The sequence below is a fragment of the Giraffa tippelskirchi genome, chromosome 7, assembly GCF_054371585.1.
Source record: "Giraffa tippelskirchi isolate mGirTip1 chromosome 7, T2T-mGirTip1v1.2.pri, whole genome shotgun sequence".
Lineage (NCBI taxonomy): Eukaryota > Metazoa > Chordata > Mammalia > Artiodactyla > Giraffidae > Giraffa > Giraffa tippelskirchi.
Window position 1 is genome coordinate 45138332 of NC_137281.1, and position 20815 is coordinate 45159146.

At 36.9% G+C, this 20815-nt stretch overlaps 2 protein-coding genes across 36 annotated transcripts in view; one reads left to right on the top strand and one right to left on the bottom strand.

The window, feature by feature from the left end:
- Positions 1-20815, top strand: part of ITFG1 (integrin alpha FG-GAP repeat containing 1) — a 276724-nt gene that overhangs the window by 230678 nt on the left and 25231 nt on the right. The gene's annotated exons all lie outside the window — the stretch shown is intronic.
- The window catches only part of LOC145513005 (uncharacterized), a 166598-nt gene that overhangs the window by 105223 nt on the left and 40560 nt on the right, over positions 1-20815 (bottom strand). For all 30 annotated transcript variants that reach the window (XR_014059008.1, XR_014059007.1, XR_014059028.1 and 27 more), the window contains exon 2: positions 18455-18607. The gene's annotated coding sequence lies outside the window, so the exon portion shown is untranslated. The remainder of the gene's footprint in view (positions 1-18454; positions 18608-20815) is intronic.

Genomic DNA, 20815 nt, shown 5'->3' on the forward strand with positions numbered 1-20815 from the left:
TCAGTCAAAGAAACTTAAAATAAATCTGGATATAGATGATTTGAACAGATTACTTATTTACACTTTAAAGCATACGTATATTAAACTGTACAATAGATTCCAAGACAAACTGGTTTTATTTTTTATCAGTTAACTCTTTTAGACTTTCTTTTTTTAAAAATATTTATTTTACTTTTGCCTGCATTGGGCCTTGGTTATGGCACACTGTGGTGCACATGCTCCAGAGAGCATGGGCTCTGTGATTGTGTCACAGCTGCCCCACAGCATGTGGGATCCTGGTTCCATGATCAGGGATTGAACCCATGTCCCCTGCACCAGAAGGCAGATTCTCAACCACTGCACCACCAGGGAAGTGCCTCTTTTAGACTTTCAAGATGCTAATAATTTTAGTTCTAGATTAGATGTTTCAGAATGCGGGAAAAAGATGAAGTTATTCATTCATGTTATGAAGCTAGTATAACTTCATAAAGCTAATATAATTTTGTAGCTAGTTTACAAAGCCACTCCTGTATGAATCACAGCCTTGTCATGGCAGAGGGGCTGGCATAACTCAATGAAACTATGACCCATGCCGTGCAGGGCCACCCAAGACGGATGGGTCACAGTGAAGAGTTCTGACAAAACATGCTTCACTGGAGGTGGAAATAGCGATCCACTACAGTAGTCTTGCCATGAGAACCCCATGAACAATATCAAAAAGCAAAAAGATACGACACTGGAAGATGAGGCCCCCAGGTCAGAAAGTGTACAGTGTGCTACTAGGAAAAAGCATAGGGCAATTACTGATAGCTCCAGAAAGAATGAAACGACTGGGCCAAAGCAAAAAGAATGTCAGTTGTGGATGTGAAAATGATGGTGATGAAAATACAGTCCAATGCTGTAAAAACAATACTGCATAGGAACCTGGAACATTAGGTCCATTAAACAAGGTAAATGAGATGTGGTCATGCAGGAGATGGCAAGAGGGAACATCAACATCTTAAAATCAGTGAACTAAAATGAATGAAAATGGACGAATTTAATTCAGGGGACCATTATATCTACTGCTGTGGGCAGGAATCCCTTAGAAGAAATGGAGTAGGCCTCAGAGTCAACAGAAGAGTCCAAAACATAGTACTTGGGTGCAGTCTCAAAAACAACAGAATGATCTCAGTTCATTTCCAAGGCAAACCATTCAGCATCACAGTAATCCAAGTCTATGCCCCAACCATTAATGCCAAAGAAACTGAAGTTGACCAGTTCTCTGAAGACCTACATCAGTTTCTAGAACTAATGCTAAATGTCCTTTGGTGTCCTTTTCATCATAGGGGACTGTAATGCAAAAGTAGTAAGTCAAGAGATACCCAGAATAACAAGCAAGCTTGGCCATGGAGCACAGAATGAAGCAGGGCAAAGAATAAAAGAGTTTTGTCAAGAGAACATGCTGATCATAGCAAATATACTTTTCCAATAAGCCAAAAGATAACTCTACACATGGATATCACCAGATGGGCAACACAGAAATCAGATTGATTATGTTATTTGCAGCTGAAGATGGAGAAGCTTTATATAAAGTCAGCAAAATCAAGACCTGGAGCTGATTGCGGCTCAGATCATGAGCTCCTTATTGCAAAATTCAGCATTAAATTGAAGAAAACGGGGAAGAGCACTAAGCCATTCAGGTATGCTGCTGCTGCTAAGTCGCCTCAGTCGTGTCCGACCCTGTGCAACCCCATAGACGGCAGCCCACCAGGTTCCCCCATCCCTGGGATTCTCCAGGCAAGAACACTGGAGTGGATTGCCATTTCCTTCTCCAATGCATGAAAGTGAAAAGTGAAAGTGAAGTCACTCAGTCGTGTCCGACTCTTAGCGACCCCATAGTCTGTAGCCCACCAGGCTCCTCTGTCCATGGGATTTTCCAGGCAAGAGTACTGGAGTGGGGTGCCATTGCCTTCTCCGATTCAGGTATGACCTAAATTAAATCCCTTTCGTTTATATAGTGGAGATGATGAATAGATTCAAGGGATCAGATCTGGTAGACAGAGTGCCTGAAGAACTATGTATGGAGGTATGTAACATTATACAGGAGGCACTGACAAAAGCCATCCCAAAGAAAAAGAAATGCAAGAAGGCAAAGTGGTTGTTAGAGGAGGCTTTACCAATAGCTCAGGAAAGAAGAGAAGCCAAAAGCAAGGGGGAAAGAAGATATACCCAACTGACTGCAGAGTTCCAGAGAATAGCAAGGAGAAATAAACAGGCCTCCTTAAATGAACAATGCAAAGAAATAGAGGAAAACAATAGAATGGGGAAGACTAGAGATCTCTTCAGGAAAATTGGAGATACCAAGGGAACAATTCATGCAAAGGTGGGCACGATAAAGGACAGAAACAGCAAGGACCTAACAGAAGCAGAAGAGCACTGAAGGCTGAGCACTGAAGAATTAATGCTTTCCATTTGTGGTGCTGGAAAAGACTCTTGAGAGTCTCTTAAACTGCAAGGAGATCAAGCCAGTCAATCATAAAGGAAATCATCCCTGAATATTCATTGGAAGGCCTGATGCTGAAGCTGAAACTCCAATATTCTGGCCACCTGATGTGAAGAGCCAACTCATTGGAAAAGACCATGATGCTGAGAAAGATTGAAGGAAAAAGGAGAAGGGGGCAGCAGAGGAAGAGGTGGTTAGATAGCAACACCAACTCAGTGGGCATGAATTTGAACAAACTCCGGGAGATAGTGGAGGACAGAGGAGCCTGGCATTCTGCAGACCGTGGGGTCACAAGGACTCAGACACGACTTAGGGACTGAGCAACAACAACAATACAAAGTCAGCATATCTAAAACCAAAAATTTAGCCCACTTGCAAACTATCAGTCAAAAATGCTATCAGAAATACTATTCATTTAATTACATTTGTATTTTGAAAGAATTTCTTAAGACCATCAAGCAGGTGATTATCACAGGAATGCACTGATGGTTAAAATGGCGGAAATCTCTTTATTTTCATAACGATAGATCAGTTTTCTAAACTTGTCTTCTTTTTTTTCATATAATAATATATTATTTAAATCTCTGTGTTGATATAGCTAGTCCTGATTTTTTAAATTGAAGTATAGTTGACTTAGTGTTATATTAATTTCAGGAGTACAATATAGTTATTCAGTATTTTTATAGATTATATTTCATTTAAAGTTATTATAAAATATTGGTTATATTTCCTCTGCTGAACATTATATCTGTGTATCTTATTTATTTTATACCTAGTTGTTCTTAACTCTTAATTCCCATCCCCTCTATTGCCTGTCACCTCACTGCTCTTCCCTCTGGTGGTGATGGTTTAGTTGATAAGTGTATCCAACTCTTGTGACCCCATGAACTATATAGCCCACCAGGCTCCTCTGTCCATGGGATTCTCCAGGCAAGAATACTGGAGTGGGTGGCCATTTCCTTCTCCACATCCCTCTGGTAACCACTAGTTTGTACTCTGTATCTAAAAGTCTGTTTCTCTTTTGTTGTATTCGTTTGTTCTATTTTTTAGACTCCATACAAGTAAAAACACAGTATTTGTCTTTCTGTGACTTACTTCAATAAGCATAATACCCTCAAAGTCCATCCTTGTTGTTGCAAATGGCAAAATTTCATTCTTTCTGGTTCTAGTTTCCTGTGAAATTGTTTTACATATGGATACAGTAACTGGATAATTGGCTCCTTTTTTCCCAACAGTAAAGATAACAGTAAAGATATATTTGATATATTTTTGTGTACTGAAATGAATAGTACTTCATAGAAAAAAATCTGGAAAAATACTCATCAAATTGTTAACATTTATCTTGGGAGAGCAAGATTTCAAGAGATTCACTTCCTATTTGTTACATTTTCATAACTGTTTACTACTTTTAGTGCTTTTTTATTTTTTTAAAAGTAAATTTTATGCAAATTTAAACCTACCAAAATACTACTCTTAAAATTAGATACAGAAAAAAATTTTTAACAGGGATTGTTGTTCACAATATATATTTATTGAACTCCTACTACAAGCCAGGCATTGACACCTAGTAATATATCTAATTAGATCTTAAAAACCCATTCAATGATATTTACTACCCATTGCTGTTTTTTTAAGTGAATGGAACACTATTTCCTTAATGTGATTGCCCAAAACAAAAATGGAACTTTGGGTTTATTCTCACTCAGTTAAATATTTACTTCTTCCCTAGACTGGGAAGGAATCTGTAAGCATAAAGACAAAGGAGAAAATATCTATAGAAAAATAAATGTAACTGAATGAATAAATCAAATAAATGCATACATTTTCATGGCCAAAAATAAAAGGCTGTAGCAAACTGGGAAAATCTAAATGTCCCAAAAATAGAGAAATAATAAATTATGATATTTTATCATAGTTTCCAGCCTACGAAATATTTTAGAATAATTTTTGATGAAATGAACAGATGTTTAGGGTCTAACACTTGGGAAGGAGGCACATGTGTGTGCATAATCTAAATTGTATGGGTGTAGATGTTTTTAGTATACCCATGTGTAGGAAAAATATAAAAATAAAATGACATATAGAAATGTTACTAGGATTATCTTTTGGTTGTGGGATTTTCTTTATATAATTTTTGCATTTTAGTTTACTACACTGATCATATGTTGCTATGAGAAATATATTTAATTTGAGAAATATGTTAATAAATAATCATAAATATTTTTAAATATTTTAACCATATGCTATATTTCATGCATAAATATACGTTCTAAACTGTGAAGTAGCAGTTAATTAAGGAAGTACCATTGTGAAAACCTATGCCAAATTTTAAAGGATGAAATTTCTACTTTAAATGTTAAGCATGTTGATGGGCTTCCCTGGTGGCTCAGATGGTAAAGAATCTGCCTGCAGTGTGAGAGACCTGGGTTCGATCCCTGGGTTGGGAAGACCACCTGAAGAAGGGAATGGTAACCCACTCCAGTATTCTGGCCTGGAGAATTCTATAGACAGAGGAACCTGGCAGGCTACAATTGTCAGACATGACTAAGCAACTTTCACTTTCACTTTTCAAGCATGTTGGAATCTAAAGAAATTGGTTAAGCCATACCTTCCAACTCATCAAGCCCCATTTGTAGAGTACTTTCTACTCTAGGAAGAGAATGACCACATAAATAGCCCTGGTTTTCTTACAGAGCAGCTAAGATCACTACTCATTAGTGGGTCATGAAATGATTTTAATGACTTCTGATAAGGACTTTATATTTAATAGAATAAAAGGTAAAAAATATCAAAAGTATCCCACATTTAGTTTTGTTTCATGAAAGTGCTAGTGTTTGTGTTTTTAACTGGATGATGACATAAAATTTAGTTTTATTGTAGACTGTGGTCAGAAATGTTTGAAAGCCACTGTCAGAGACAATATCTTGCCTTAGTGTTATCCAGAAAAGGCCTGGCCTAATTATCCTTTTTGCTTATAGACAGATTTTATCATTATTACCAAGTACTCTGTGGTCCTACTCCACTTCCTGGCAAAGCCAATAGCTAAATGTTATTAGACAATTATATTACAGAGGAGTCATTAATTTTCTAAATAACTGTTTACTACTCTTATAAATTAGCTAGAGATCTACAATAAGGACCCAAATTTCCTAAATAATATTAAATAAGAACTTAATAGATAGGAGCATGTAGGCCAAATTGTGTGCATTAGTGAGTTATTGGTCATTTCTAAATAATAACATTATTAGACCAAGAAGTATTTTTGTACTTCTTAAATTGCTTATTTAGCCCTGCTGTTATAAAATTATTTCCCGTTAGTCCTCTAAAGTTACTATTTGTTAACATATCTGAGAAAAGCATTAATAACCTTTACCTACTATACACCCTTCATCATAAGCAGTTAAAGTATATGGCAAGAAGCACTGAGAAAAAATGATTTGTTGTAACACATAATAAGCACATTGTCTTTCTAAAATTTTAACCTTTCAGGTTTCTCCATTTTAATAAATAACTGTCAATTAATTACATCTTTTAGTGTCAAAAGAAAATGAATGATTCTTTATGTTCATTCCTCACCTACATATTTTCTGAAATTATCTCTATAGTCATGTTCCATTTATCGACATGTAATTATCCATAAAAGAATTTTTTAGTCCTAAGTTATTTTATTTTAATCACTTGTCATATTTTAAATTGTCATACCCAGAAATTTTAGCTTGAGCAATACTTAATCAGGCATATTTTTGTGTCAAAAACCGTAATTCATAACAAAAGAGAACGGAGTTGTTATGCCCTGCTGGGTTAGCCATGACATTCTTTTTATCTTAAAGAATGAATTCTTACAAGAAGAATCATTTCCTTTCCTAATCTTATACCAACTAAAGATCTGATAGGGATTGTCAAGTCCACAGAGATTAAGATGAGGGCATGGCTAATAATGATTTTTTTTTTTTAGTGGAATGAAAGAGAGAAACGGAGGGAGGGAAATATGAAATAGCTCATAAGCAGTACTGATATATCCTCTTCATTTAATTGAAGTTGAATTTATAAATTAATTAATTATAAGAGATGCAGAAAGTCTGAGAAACTACAAGAGAAGTTTACAAATTATTCAGCTTTGAGAACAGAAAGTGGGGGAAAGAATATAATTTGTCTATTCTGTGATTTCTGCTAGCAAATGTTTTGTCATCCTACAAGGTGTAAATTACTCAGCAAACTGTCTACATGTAAGTATATTTGGTAAAGGAATTTAATTAAAATCTCAGTCATTACTCAGTAATACTATTCCTTCTCATTCCTAAGTCTTACTTAAGGACTATTGTCATTAGCCGTGTTTTCCTCTAACTTCATGTTGTGCACAACAGGAACCATAGAAAGCTGCTAAGTGCTACAGTGAAGATTTAAATTCACAAATACATTATGTATACAATGCCTGTTATATAAGAACCACTCAGTACACCCTGAACAAATGCAAGAATGAAATAAAATTCTGGAGATGAAATAGAATGGCATTTTGAAAAAAGAAAAAAAAAAGAAGATATTTGAAGAAAAACTAGATTTTTCATCTCCTTAATTAAGTTTTCACCACTCCCTATCTTAAATTCATTAGAAATACAGTATAAGGTAAAGTCAAAAAAGTAAATTTAAATAAAGTACTAATTTAATCACAAATTATATTTTTAACAACTTCCTCATAAGTATTTCCCTTTTAAACTAGCTCTACCCTAAAACAAATTCTAAATTTTTATCCTTTCATATGTTTTTTCCATTATTGATCTGGACTTTCTAGACCACAAAAAAACAAATGTATGTTACAGACCCATAATGATAATATGTATACTCAACATAACGCCTCATAGGTCCCCACACTACTCCCACAAAAACCTAAATGATGGATCAATATTTTCTCATCTTCCCATAATCTCTTGACATTGCTCATTGTAAATTTAGATAGCAATTGCCTGAACAGTTGTGCTCAGTAACATAGAGCGGAGAAAGCAATGGCACCCCACTCCAGTACTCTTGCCTGGAAAATCCCATGGACGGAGGAGCCTGGTAGGCTACAGTCCATGGGGCCACTAAGAGTCAGACACGACTGAGTGACTTCACTTTCAGTTTTCCATTCATGCACTGGAGAAGGAAATGGCAACCCGCTCCAGTATTCTTGCCTGGAGAATCCCAGGGATGGCAGAGCCTCGTGGGCTGCCGTAGCCTCGTGGGCTGCCGTCTATGGGGTCGCACAGAATCGGACACGACTGAAGCGACTTAGCAGCAGCAGCTTCTAGAATGTTGAGATCTCTTAGGAATCTAGTTTCTTGCTTTTATATCCCTAAGTGGCTTCCTACTGACTAAGAATCAAGGGTTTTCATAATTGAACCCTAAATTACCTACCAGCTTTATGTTTTCTTATTCCCTTTATGCTTCTGATACATATCCAGCTTGGTTTCCCATTTATCCAGCTTCAAAGACCTTCCAAGATAAAGGCCTTTGTTCATGTTTTCAATCTCTAACTCTTCCCCATTCTTATATCTCAGAATTTCAAATTTGACAATATCAGCACCATCTCATTGGCTGTCAAAACTGGAAATAAACTCTCTTTCTACCAAATGTCATAGAATATTATCTTGTACTTCTCCTTACAACACCTACCACACTCTACCTTGTATCATTAGTTTTGTCTTAGCTCCCATATACTGTAGGTGCATTAAGGAGTGTATTTTGTATTTATGTGTGTTGCCCATTCTAGGACATCCAAATAGTTGTTGAATGAATGATTACATCGGAGAAAACAATGGCACCCCACTCCAGTACTCTTGCCTGGAAAATCCCATGGATGGAGTAGCCTGGTGGGCTACAGTCCATGGGGTCGCTAAGAGTCGGACACGACTGAGCGACTTCACTTTCACTTTTCCCTTTCATGCATTGGAGAAGGAAATGGCAACCCACTCCAGTATTCTTGCCTGGAGAATCCTAGGGACGGCGGAGCCTGGTGAGCTGCCGTCCATGGGGTCGCACAGAGTCGGACACGACTGAAGTGACTTAGCAGTAGCAGAATGATTACATGAAATCAGTACTAAGACTTCCATTTCTTTAAAATAAGATTTAAGGCAGAAAAGTTTACCAAAATTGATCATAGTGACAGTTCTTAACTGATTATAAGCAAATTTTTTAAAATCTAACATAAAGTAGTGGAATTAGTTCGTAAAAACTGAATTAAGATTACTAGAGCTGTGGATGTTTATTATAAAGCCCCTGCCTTGTGCTGGACACTATTCAGACCCACTACATGTCATGTCGTTGAATTTCACAGTAGCCTTGCTAGACAGTCCTCATTCTACAGCTGAGACTCTGAGAACTAAAGTAATTTAGCTGTGTCATTCAGCTGTTAACTAGTCAAGCTAGATTACTCAAGACTAACTACAAACCCACACATTCTTAACAGTACTCCAGTATTTTTAAATGTCATCTTGTCAAAAGCTTAGCATATTCTAAAAAAAGGAAATCATCCCTAACACTTTGTTTCGTTTCTGTTTCAACTGTGGTAACTGTGTAAAGTGAAATGATGACTACAATTTAACAAACACAACTTTGTTTTATGATGCTTCTGTTTCTTTTTTATTGCTATAGGCTTATGATTTTTATACTTCATGATCTTTTATTTTTCATAATGATTTCAGAAACAGCACTTGGGTAATGGGTACATTCCTTGCTTTCTGGGATGTTGCTGAATTCGTCCCTGCTTGATTCCACCTTACCACTACACACAGGCTGAAAAAATAAAACAAACATCAGAACCAGACTCAGATAAGTCAAATATTTTGGACTTATCAGATAGGAAGGATACAATCATTATGATTAACATATAAGGGCTCCGGTAGAAAAAGTGGACAGTGTGTAAAAACAGATGGATAATGTAGGCAGAGAGATGAAAATTCTAAGAAAGAATTGAAAGGAAATGCTAAAAATCAAAATAGTGGTAACAAAATTAAAGAATGCCTTTCTTTGATGGACTAATCAGTAGAGTGGACACACACAAGGAAAAAATCAATGACCTGAAGACATGTCAACAGTAATTCCCCTACCTGAAATGGAAAAACAAACAAACCAAAAAAAGAATAGGGGAGGAAAAATACAACAGAACATCCAAGAACTGTGGGACAAATTCAAAGTGAAATATATATATATATAATTGGAGTATAAAAGGAAAAGAAAGGACAGAGCATAAAAAAAATTTGAAGAAATAATGTCCAAGAATTTTCTAAAATTAATGATATACACCACAGTTCCAGGAAGCTCAGAGAACATCATATGGGATAAATGTCAAATCTACACCAATGCATATTATAATGAAACTGCAGAAAACCAAAGACAAAGAGAAAATCTTAAAAATAAGCCAGAGGAAGAAAATATCTTACATCTAGCAGAATAAAGGTACAAATTACAGCTAACTTTTTGTCAGAAACCAACGCAAGCAAGAAGGGAATGAAATATTTGAATTGTTGAGAGAAAAAGCCATCAATGTAGAATTCTATATATAGCAAAATTATCTTTTAAACATGAAGGAAAAATAGACTTTATCAGACCAACAAAAACTGAGGAAAGCATCCTCAGTAGATCTGCTACCTAGAAATAGTGAAAGAGGTTCTTCAGGGAGGACTGTTACAGATCAGAAACTCATATCTACATAAGAAAGGAATAAATACTCCAAGAAAAAATACATGAAGATAAAATAAGCCCTTTTATTTCTTAGTTGATCTAAAAAATAACTTTTAGATTGTTTAAAGTAATGATAGTAAGTGTACTGGGTGATGACAGCATATGAATAAGTGATATGAACGACAGCAGTGTCATAAGAGATCAGAAAGGGAATTTGATAGTTATTTAAATTAGTCCTTTCTATTATTTAAATGACAATCAGGATATCCTTACCAACAGATTTGCATGATAACCTCTTTCAGAGAAACAATAGTAGGTTATAAAACTTAAATATACTTTATTGTTATATTTAAATTTACCACATTTATTTGTTCACCACATATATTTAAGTTTATCACAGTCTCCCTGGTGACTCAAATGGTAAAGAATCTGCCTGCAATGTGCAAGACCTGGGTTTGATCCCTGGGTTGGGAAGATCTCCCGGAGGAGTACATGGCAATCCATTCCAGTATTCTTGTCTGGAGAATTCCATGGACAGAAGAGCCTGGCAGGCTACAGTCCATGGGGTCGCAAAGAGTCAGACACAACTGAGCAACTAAGCACAGCACAGCATACTTTTATTGGTGCTTCCTTGGTACCTATTTACCAGTCCAGGGATCAATGCAGGGGACATGAGTTCGATCCTAGTCAGGGAACTAAGATCCCACATGCCACAACTGGAGAATCTGTGCACCACGAAGATCCTGCATGACACAGCGAAGATCTCGCATGCCACAACTAAGACCCAATGCAGCCAAATAAATATTTTTAGAAATTGTAATTATAATTATGTATGTTGTCTGAGAATGGGGGCTATGCATACAGTAAACTGCACAGTGATAGTGGTTTGCTGTATGAAGATTTCTTATTGTTATTCAAAAAATATTTATTGAACATACAAGTACAGCCTGTAATCCTAGATTCTTTTAAAAAGTATGAAATATAGTCAGGGGCTTCCCTAGTGGCTCAGTGGTGGAGAGTCTCCCTGCCAGTGCAGAGGACACAGGTTTGGTCCCTGGTCTGGTACCATCCCACATGCAATGGAGCAACTCAACCCGTGTACCACAGCTATTGAGCCTGTGCTCTAGAGCCCAGGAGCTGCAATTATGGAGCCCTCCTGCCAAAACCACTAAAGCCTGTTTATCCTGAGCTCCTCAGCAAGAGAAGCCACTACAATGAGAAGCCCACAACTAGAGAGTAGCTCCCACTCACCACAACTAGAGAAAAGCCTGTGCAGCAGCGAAGACCCAGCACTGCCAAAAATAAATAAAAAGATTCACACTTCACATTAAAATATATATATAGTCATTATCCTCAAAAAGCCTACAGTTTATTTGGGGAGTAAAATCAAGAAAAAATAAGATGATAAAGTACTAATGAAAGATGAAATATTTGTAGAAGACTAATAACTTTCCAGAAGATGACTGAGTTCAGTATTCACAGACCTCTTCTATGAGACTTAGATGTCTAGAGTGAAATAATGAGAAAGGACCACAATTCCATATCATTACCTACAAAACTTCCTAGAAATCTGATATTCTTCTCCTTATTTGCCTGAATAACTTAAGATGATACTTTGCCAGGTGCTATGAATGTGCAAAAATATTAAGACATGGTTACTTTATATTTCAAATATCAAGAACTTCATATTTCAAGAACTAGACATATATTTCAAGGTATCATCTTAAATAGTAATTACAAAGCAATAAGCATCAAATTAGTGGCAACAATAAGTGTGATAGGAACTCAAAGAAGGAAGAGGCCATTGTAGACTGATTTACAGGTGACATTTTTGTGAGGGAAATCATTTGAAGGATTGGTGTATAATATGGATAGCACTAGAAAAGTCAAAATGTAACTTTATTAGTGAAAGTGAAAGTCGCTCAGTCTTGTCTGACTCTTTGTAACACCAGGGACTATATACAGTCCATGGAATCTTCCAGGCCAGAATACTGGAGTGGGTAACTTTCCCTTCTCCAGGGGATCTTTCCAACCCAGGGATCGAACCCAGGTCTCCCACATTGCAGGTGGATTCTTTACTAGCTGAGCCACCAGGGAAGCACAAAAATGCTGGAGTGGGTAGCCTATCCCTTCTCCAGCGGATCTTCGTGACCCAGGAATCAAACTGGAGTCTCTTGCATTGCAGGCGGATTCTTTATTAGGAGTTACACAAAAAGGATTTGTCAATCAGTAAAGAAAATCTTATTCTGTTTGTTAAAATCTGTTTTGTACACACAAAACTGTAGTATCTTTGAATATTTCCTTTTTATTTTCATAAGTACATTGAGAAAAAACTCTAGTAGCCTAGATAGATGTTCCCTCTGGTTTTATTTAGTTGCTTCAGTGTTTTCCGGTAGCTTGGCAAATGGCCTGGAACTTAGTTCAGTCATTGGTCTTTACACAAAATATTTATTATTTTAAACTAATTCAGTGAGCAGTTTACTAACCATTATGATACATTTTACGTGTATATGTTTATAAAAAGTATCAATCTAGAATATTAATGCTACTTATTTCAAGACTTTATATTGTTTTAAAAATCAATGAACAATGTAAAATAGACCTGATTGCCCATTTCCTAAAATACATTTTAAAATGAAAGAGAAAGAAAAATGGTGAATGAAAAATCTCCATTTAACAAGTACAGTATTGGAGACTTCTGGTTTCTGGATCAACATGTAAAGAGCTTAGAAATCATACTCCCATTCTCCCCCCTTCTACCTCACCCCCACCCCCCTATCACCCACCCCCACCTGCCAAAAGATGACCAAAATGAAAATCAATAACTCTTGTTAGATCCATTAGAGAATTGAAGACATGGGGCAAACCCTGCCCCAACCTAGAAAGACAGACAAATGCATAGGATGGCAGCTTACCAGAGCAGAAGCCACAGCTAGGACCAGCCACAGGCAGGAACACACAAAGTGTAACTCTGGAGGCTCAATTTGAGAGGTTAAAAAATCCTGCCCTTGGGGACCCAAACTTTCATGATTTTTACCTCAGTGAGCCACACAAAGTTCTCAGGGTCAATATCTAAGAAAAACTTCCTTGTGCTTCTGTCAGGAGAAAGAGAGAAAATTGTTGTTGTTGTTGCTGTACAGTCATTAAGTCGTATCTGACTCTTTGCGACCCCGTGGACTTGAGCATGCCAGGCTTCCCTGTTCTTCACTGCCCCTTGGAGTTTGCTCAAACTCATGCCCATTGACTCGGTGATGCCATCCAACCATCTCATCCTCTGTTGCCCCCTTCTCCTCCTGTCCTCAACCTTTGCCAGCATCAGAGTTTTTCCAGTGAGTCAGCTCTTCACATCAGATGGCCAAAGTACTGGAGCTTCAGCTTCTGCATCAGTCCTTCCAGTGAATATTCGTGGTTGATTTCCTTTAGGATTAATTGGTTTGATTTCCTTGCTGTCCAAGGGACTCTCAAGAATCTACTTTAGCATCACAGTTGAAAAGCATCAATTCTCGGCGCTCCGCCATGTTTATGGTCAAACTCTCACATCCATATATGACTACTGGAAAAACCATAGTTTTGACACTATGGACCTTTCTCGGCAAAGTGATGTCTCTGCTTTTTAATACACTGTCTAGATTTATCATAGCTTTTTTCCCTAGGAGCAAGCTGCTTTTAATGTCATGGCTGTAGTCACCGTCTGCAGTGATTTTGGAGTCCAAAAAATTAAGTCTATTGCTGTTTCCATTTATTCCCCATCTGTTTGCCATAAAGGGATGTAACCAGATGCCATGATCTTGGTTTTCTGAATGTTGAGTTTTAAGCCAGCTTTTTCACTCTCCTTTTTCACCTTCGTTAAGAGGCACTTTAGTTCCTCTTCACTCTCTACCATTAGGGTGGTATTATCTGCATATCTGAGGTTATTGATATTTCTCCCAGCAGTCTTGATTCCAGCTTGTGCTTCATCCAGCCCAGGATTTTGCATGATGTACTCTGAATATAAGTTAAATAAACAAGGTGACAGTATAGTCTTCTTGTTAGTCCTTCCCAATTTTGAACCAGTCCATTGTTCCATGTCTGGTTCTATCTGTTGCTTCTTGATCTGCAGGTTTCTCAGGAGGTAGGTAAGGTGGTCTGGTATTCCCATCTCTTGAAGAATTTTCCACAGTTTGTTGTGATCCACACAGTCAAAGGCTTTAACATAGTCAATGAAGCAGAAGTAGATGTGTTTTTGGAATTCCCTTGCTTTTTCTATGACCCAGCAGATGTTGGAAATTTGATCTCTGGTTCTTCTGCCTTTTCTAAATCCAGCTTGTACATCTGGAAGTTCTTGGTTCATGTACTGTTGAAGCCTAGCTTGAAGGATTTTGAGCTTTACTTTGCTAGCCTGTGAAATGAGTGCAACTGTGCGGTAGTTTGAACATTCTGTGGCATTGCCTTTTTTGGGACTGGAATAAAAACTAACCTTTTCCAGTCCTGTGGCTAGTGCTGAGTTTTCCAAATTTGCTGGCATATTGAGTGCAGTGCTTTAACAGCATCATCTTTTAGGATTTGAAACAGCTCAGTTGGAATTCCATCACCTCCACTAGCTTTGTTTATAGTAATGCTTCCTAAGGCCAACTTGACTTCACTCTCTAGGATGTCTGGCTCTAGATGAGTGACCACACCATCATGGTTTCTGGGTCATGAAGATCTTTTTTGTATAGTTCTGCTGTGTATTCTTACCATCTCTTCTTCATATCTTCTGCTTCTGTTAAGTCCTTGCCGTTTCTGTCCTTTATTGAGCCCATCTTTGCATGAAATATTCCCTTGGTATCTCCAGTTTTCTTGAAGAGATCTCTAGTCTTTCCTATTCTTTTGTTTTTCTTTATTTCTTTGCATTGTTCATTTAAGAAGGCTTTCTTAACTCTCCTTGCTATTCTCTGGAACTCTGCATTCAGTTGGGTATATCTTTCCCTTTCTCCTTTGCCTTTCACTTCTCTTCTTTTCTCAGCTATTTGTAAGGCCTCCTCAGACAACCAGTTTGCCTTCTTGCATTGCTTTTTGGATGGTTTTGGTCACCATCTCCTGTACTATGTTATAAATCTCCATCCATAGTTCTTCAGGCACTCTGTCTGCCAGATCTAATCCCTTGAATCTATTCATCACCTCTACTGTGTAATCATAAGGGATTTGATTTATGTCATACCTGAATGGTCTGGGATGCCCTGGTGGCTCAGCTGGTAAAGAATCTGCCTGCTATGCGGGAGACCCGAGTTCCATCCCTGGGTCAGGAAGAATCCCCTGGAAAAGGAAATGGCAACCCACTCAGGTGTTCTTTTCTGGAAAATCCCATGGACGGAGGAGCCTGATGGGCCACAGTCCATGGGGTTGCAAAGAGTCGGACACGACTGAGTGGCTTCACTTGCACCTGCATACCTGAGTGGTCTGGTGGTTTCCCTACTGTCTTCAATTTAAGCCTCAATAAGGGGCAAAAATAAACATTTTCAGATGTTCCCAGAGCTACTGATCTCCTTAGCAAAGGCCTGCCCTCGAGGGAAATTACTTTACCAAAACGTAAGCAACTTTGTTTTTATCAGAGCCTAACTGACTTGATGGAAATGAAATATCCAGGTCGAGCCCTCTGCAGTCTTCCTGCCTCACCTGTGAGGGTGGGTTGGGGGCAGAGAAACACTTATGAAAGTCACAGCCCAGGGTCATAGACTCACTAAAAACTGAGACCTAATCACAGGACTGGAGAGCACTTACCCTCTCTTTACATCTTACCACCACATCAATCAAGTTCCTGTATAACAACAGGGGATTACAGCTGAGCAAGGTAAAGGAAACTCAAAAATAACAGAAGAAACAATAACAAGGACATGAGAGCAAAGTTTAGCCTCTGACCCTTCAGCTACAGTGACCAGTAAATGCAGTCCAACTCATAGCCAGTAAACATGAAAACTAAAGGCCTGTTTATCTCAGTTCTTTTTGCTCGAAACATCAGCTCCAGCTTTCAACAGAAAATTACAGGACATGCTACAAGGCAAAAAAAAAACACCCCCAAAAAACAAAAACTGTACTTTGAATAGACAAAGAAAACATTAGAACCAGACTCAATTATGACAGATTTTGTAATTATAAGGCTAGGAATTTAAGGTAGGGACTCAAATGAAAAAAAAAATTGAAATGCTAGAAAGCAAAAATACCATAACAGAAATGAAGAATGCCCTTGATTGGCTCAGCAGCAGTTTGGACATGATCAAGGATAGAATCAGTGAGCTCAAAGATGTGAATAGAAACTTCCCAAACTAAAAGTGAAAAAGGGTTTCACTTTTATCTACATGGTTTATCTAACTTTTATCTACATGGGTTTGATTACAGAAACTAATAAAGTATTCTCTAAATAAAAAAAAAAGTGAAAAAGGAATATAAAATGTAGTATGTTTTAATGAATATTGAGGTATGAATTGCTACACTAATGGCCACAATGACTCATAATAGTCTTGTTCCACATTCACTCTGCTTAACCAAGGGGACATCAGCAAACATGACACAAATAGAGCCTTGATAAACTCTTAAACTTTGAGACCTACCTGTTTAGAATGCTGTCCTGAAGTCTGCCCAGTCTAGTCACCTTAAGAATGAAAGATTATAAAGAGAGATGCCTACTTAGGCATTCCAGCTGACCTGCCAGCTGAATGCAACCATGTAAGTCCAGCCAATCCACAGAATCATGAGAAATAAAATGGTTAGGGTTGTAGGCCACTAAACTTTGAGTTGGCTTGTTATACAATAATAAATAATCACTAAAAATAATGTATGCTGTTTGCTTAAGAGCCAAATATGAAAGAATTTACAGAAATGGACCTATCAACATTATTAAAAAGGTACGTTTGGGAAGTAAAGTAAATACTAGTACATTTGAATAGACAGTAAAAGGAAAGAAGTATGGAGAGGCAAAGATGAAAACTTAAGAGTTTAAGAGAACATGCTTACTGATACTCACAATTTTAATCACATCCTCTAGGGAAAAGTTACATGTGAAATAAGTGACTTTAGTAAAGGAAAATTTATAAGGTATTTTGGGGTTTTGTGTCTATTGATAGCCAAGAATTGCATCTACCTCTCTCCAAGTTGACTTAACATGTGACATCTACCTACTCTGATAAACGTTTACTTTTAAATAACATTTCATTAAATATAACCTATCTTGCAATTTGAAACTAAAAATTCGCTGCCTCTCACCTTTGGTTTATAAAGTAGTCATGTGTCTTTTATCCCTATATCAGAACTAAACAGTTTTACTCCCTTCTGGTTTTCATCACCACCAAAAAAACAGCTTATAGCAAAACGCTGTGGCCTGTTGGTTTTCCTCTCAAAGGGATATAGATCTCCAACTTAAAAAGTAAAATGCACTAAAGCACAGGTCAAGCTATTTCCATTTATCTCATTTATACCACATTGTCCACTTTGGAAATCAGAGTTTTATCTTTTTAATCCAGAGAATGACAGCTGAAATATAATAGCACATAATCTCAGGAAGGTTTACCTCATTAATACAACTCTGTAAAGGAGCACAGACCATTAAATTAGACCTCCACAGGCAATAACACCCAATGCAGTTCAGCTTTATGAGAGCTGTGGATATATTTTATTGTTTCCCTTTGCATTCTTTTTTCATGCATTGACCACAGCTTTTATCATTCCTTCATTAGATGCTTATGTGCATTAGGTTCTAGAAAAGCATTTATCAAAATCAAACTACTCAGTTACTTAAGAAGCTAATGAACCATTAATTCCACTCTTACGTACATTCCCAAAAGAGTCTAAAATATATGTCACACAAAAATTTCTACATGGATATTCATAGCATAATATTTGTATTCATAATAGCCAAAAAGTCTAATAAACAAACTACATGTCATGAACTAATAAATGAATAAACCAAATGTGGCATATCAGTACAATGGAAAATTATTCCATTAAAAACATGAAACATGCTGTAACCTGGATGAACCTTGTAAGACATTATTCTAAGTGAAAGAAACCAGATACAAAAGACTTCATATTACATGATTCTATTTATATTAAATGTCTAGAAAAGGCAAATCTGTAGAAATAACAAGGAACTGGCAGTGTGGGGTACCAAGAACTGGGCTGGGGAAAAAATGGGAAGTGACTGTTAATGGGTACAGGGTTCCTTTTTGGAGTGATAAAAATGTTCTGGAACTAGTGGTGACAGTTGTACAACCTTGTAACTAGAGTAAAAACCACTGAATTGTGTACTTGAAATTGGTGAACTTTAAAATACATGTGAACTATATATCAGTTTAACAAAAGAAAAGGAAGGAAAATACTCACATTCTAAATTTATAATTGGAAAGCAGGTTAACAGGCAAAGCTTGAATCAGGGTTTTAGGCTTCCTCATTTATTCCAAAAGAGAAATCAAAAACTTCTATGAAAAACTGGTGTTACAGTGTTTTTCAGGAACTAATATCAAGTTGAAATTCAACCTAAGAAAAAAACAGAAAATATGAGGAATGAATAATCAAAATAACAAGTAACATTAGTATAGTGCTTTGCAGTTTTTAAAGCACTTTTATATACATTAAAAGTAAGTTCTGTTGTTATAATTACCTCATAAAAGCTATTCAGTAAGTGGTATTGTAATTCTAATTTTATAGATGAGGAAACATTCAAGTTATATTTTTCTGTTGTTATATCTTTAAGCACCCCCAAGTCAAGATTTGCCTTTTTCATCTGTTAAAGGCCTACAATGTACATTCAACAAATGTTAAGGTGAATGAATAAACATATAAATTAAGGCTTAGAGAAGGCAAGGAACTTTCTGAAGATCAAACAAAGCAGGATCCACTGCCGTCTTTGGCATTAAAATCCTGTGTGCTTTCCATCATATCACATCACAGGTCTCCTGTGTTAAGGAACATATTTGTTCAAGTTCCAACCTTTAAGCTGGTATCAAAGTTATTTTAATTCAAAGCCAAAATGGAGGTCTTCAACAGCAATCATTTATATGGCATATTACTAAACCTCAAGAAAATCCAAACAGTTGTACACATTATATTTTGTTGTTTACTACCAAACCTTCAGGAAGTAAAGCAGACATTTACCAGATACCTGATACGTGTCAGCCACTATGTGGGCCCTGGTAATGGGGCATTCAGTTCAGTTCAGTTGCTCAGTCATGTCTGACTCTTTGTGACCCCATGGACTGCAGCATGCCAGGCTTCCCTGTCCATCACCAACTCCTGGAGCTAGCTCAAACTCATGTCCATCAAGTTGGTGATGCCATCCAACCATCTCATCCTCTGTCATTCCCTTCTCCTCCTGCCTTCAATCCTTCACAGCATCAGGGTCTTTTCTAATGAGTCAGTTCTTCACATCAGGTGGCCAAGGTATTGGAGCTTCAGCTTCAGCATTAGTCCTTCCAATGAATATTCAGGACTGATTTCCTTTAGGATTGACTGGTTTGAGCTCCTCTCAGTCCAAGGGACTCTCAAGAGTCTTCTCCAACACCACAGTTCAAAAGCGTCCATTCTTCAGCACTCAGCTTTCTTTAGGTCCAACTCTCACATCCATACATGACTACTGGAAAAAACTCCAGCAAAGTAATGTCTCTGCTTTTTAATATGCTGTCTAGGTTGGTCATAGCTTTTCTTCCAAGGAGCAAGCATCTTTTAATTTCATGGCTGGAGTCACCATCTGCAGTGATTTGGGAGCCCAAGAAAATAAACTCTGTCACTATTTCCATTGTTTCCCCATCTATTTGCCATAAAGTGATGGGACCAGATGCCACGATCTTAGTTTTTTGAATGTTGAGTTTTAAGCCAGCTTTTTAACCTTCCTCTATGGAATGGGGCATAGAAATGAAGTCACTAGATTGGAAACACCTAAGCACTGTTCTTTTTATTTGTTTTCTTTTTTATTTTTTAAATAATGAAAGTATGATAACACATTTTAAGGAGATTTGGAAAATACAGAACAAAGTTACACATAGTTTCACTATATATTACAATTATGTTTTAGGTAGATAAATCAAGGTTTTTAGTTGGAGTTTCAATATCAAACTCTCAAAAATTAACAGAATGAATATTCAGAAAAGTAGAAAGATATAGTAGGCCTGAAAAGCACCGTGAACCAATTCAACATAACTAAGACTTCTACAGCTTTCACACAACAGTAGGATGCAAATTCTATTCAAATTCCCATAGACTATAAACTAGGGGACACTGGAACGTATCCAGGGACATAAAACAAGGTGCCAAAATTTGATGGTCTGAAGGTACTTAAATCATACCGAGTCTGTCCAGTTATCATTGTGGAATTATGTTAGAAATCAGTATCAAAAGATATTTGAAAATAACCTACATATTTTCAAGTACAATGTGACATTTACCAATAGAGATCTTTGACTTAGCCATTGAAAGCCTCAATAAAGTTAGAAGACTGAAAAAAACACAGAAGGTGATTGCAGAGAAGAAAGCATTTAGATGAGAAGTTATTATCAAACTGTGAAATTAATATCAAAGATACTTTTTTAAAACCCGGGTATTTGGAAATTAAATGTCCACTTTTAAATGATGGGTTTATCTAAGAAGCAAGAACAAGGAAAATTAGAAAATATTTGTGACAGAATAAAAATGAAAAGCGAATTTACCAGAATTTGTTGCATGCAGCTGAAGCTGCTCAATGCAATTAAA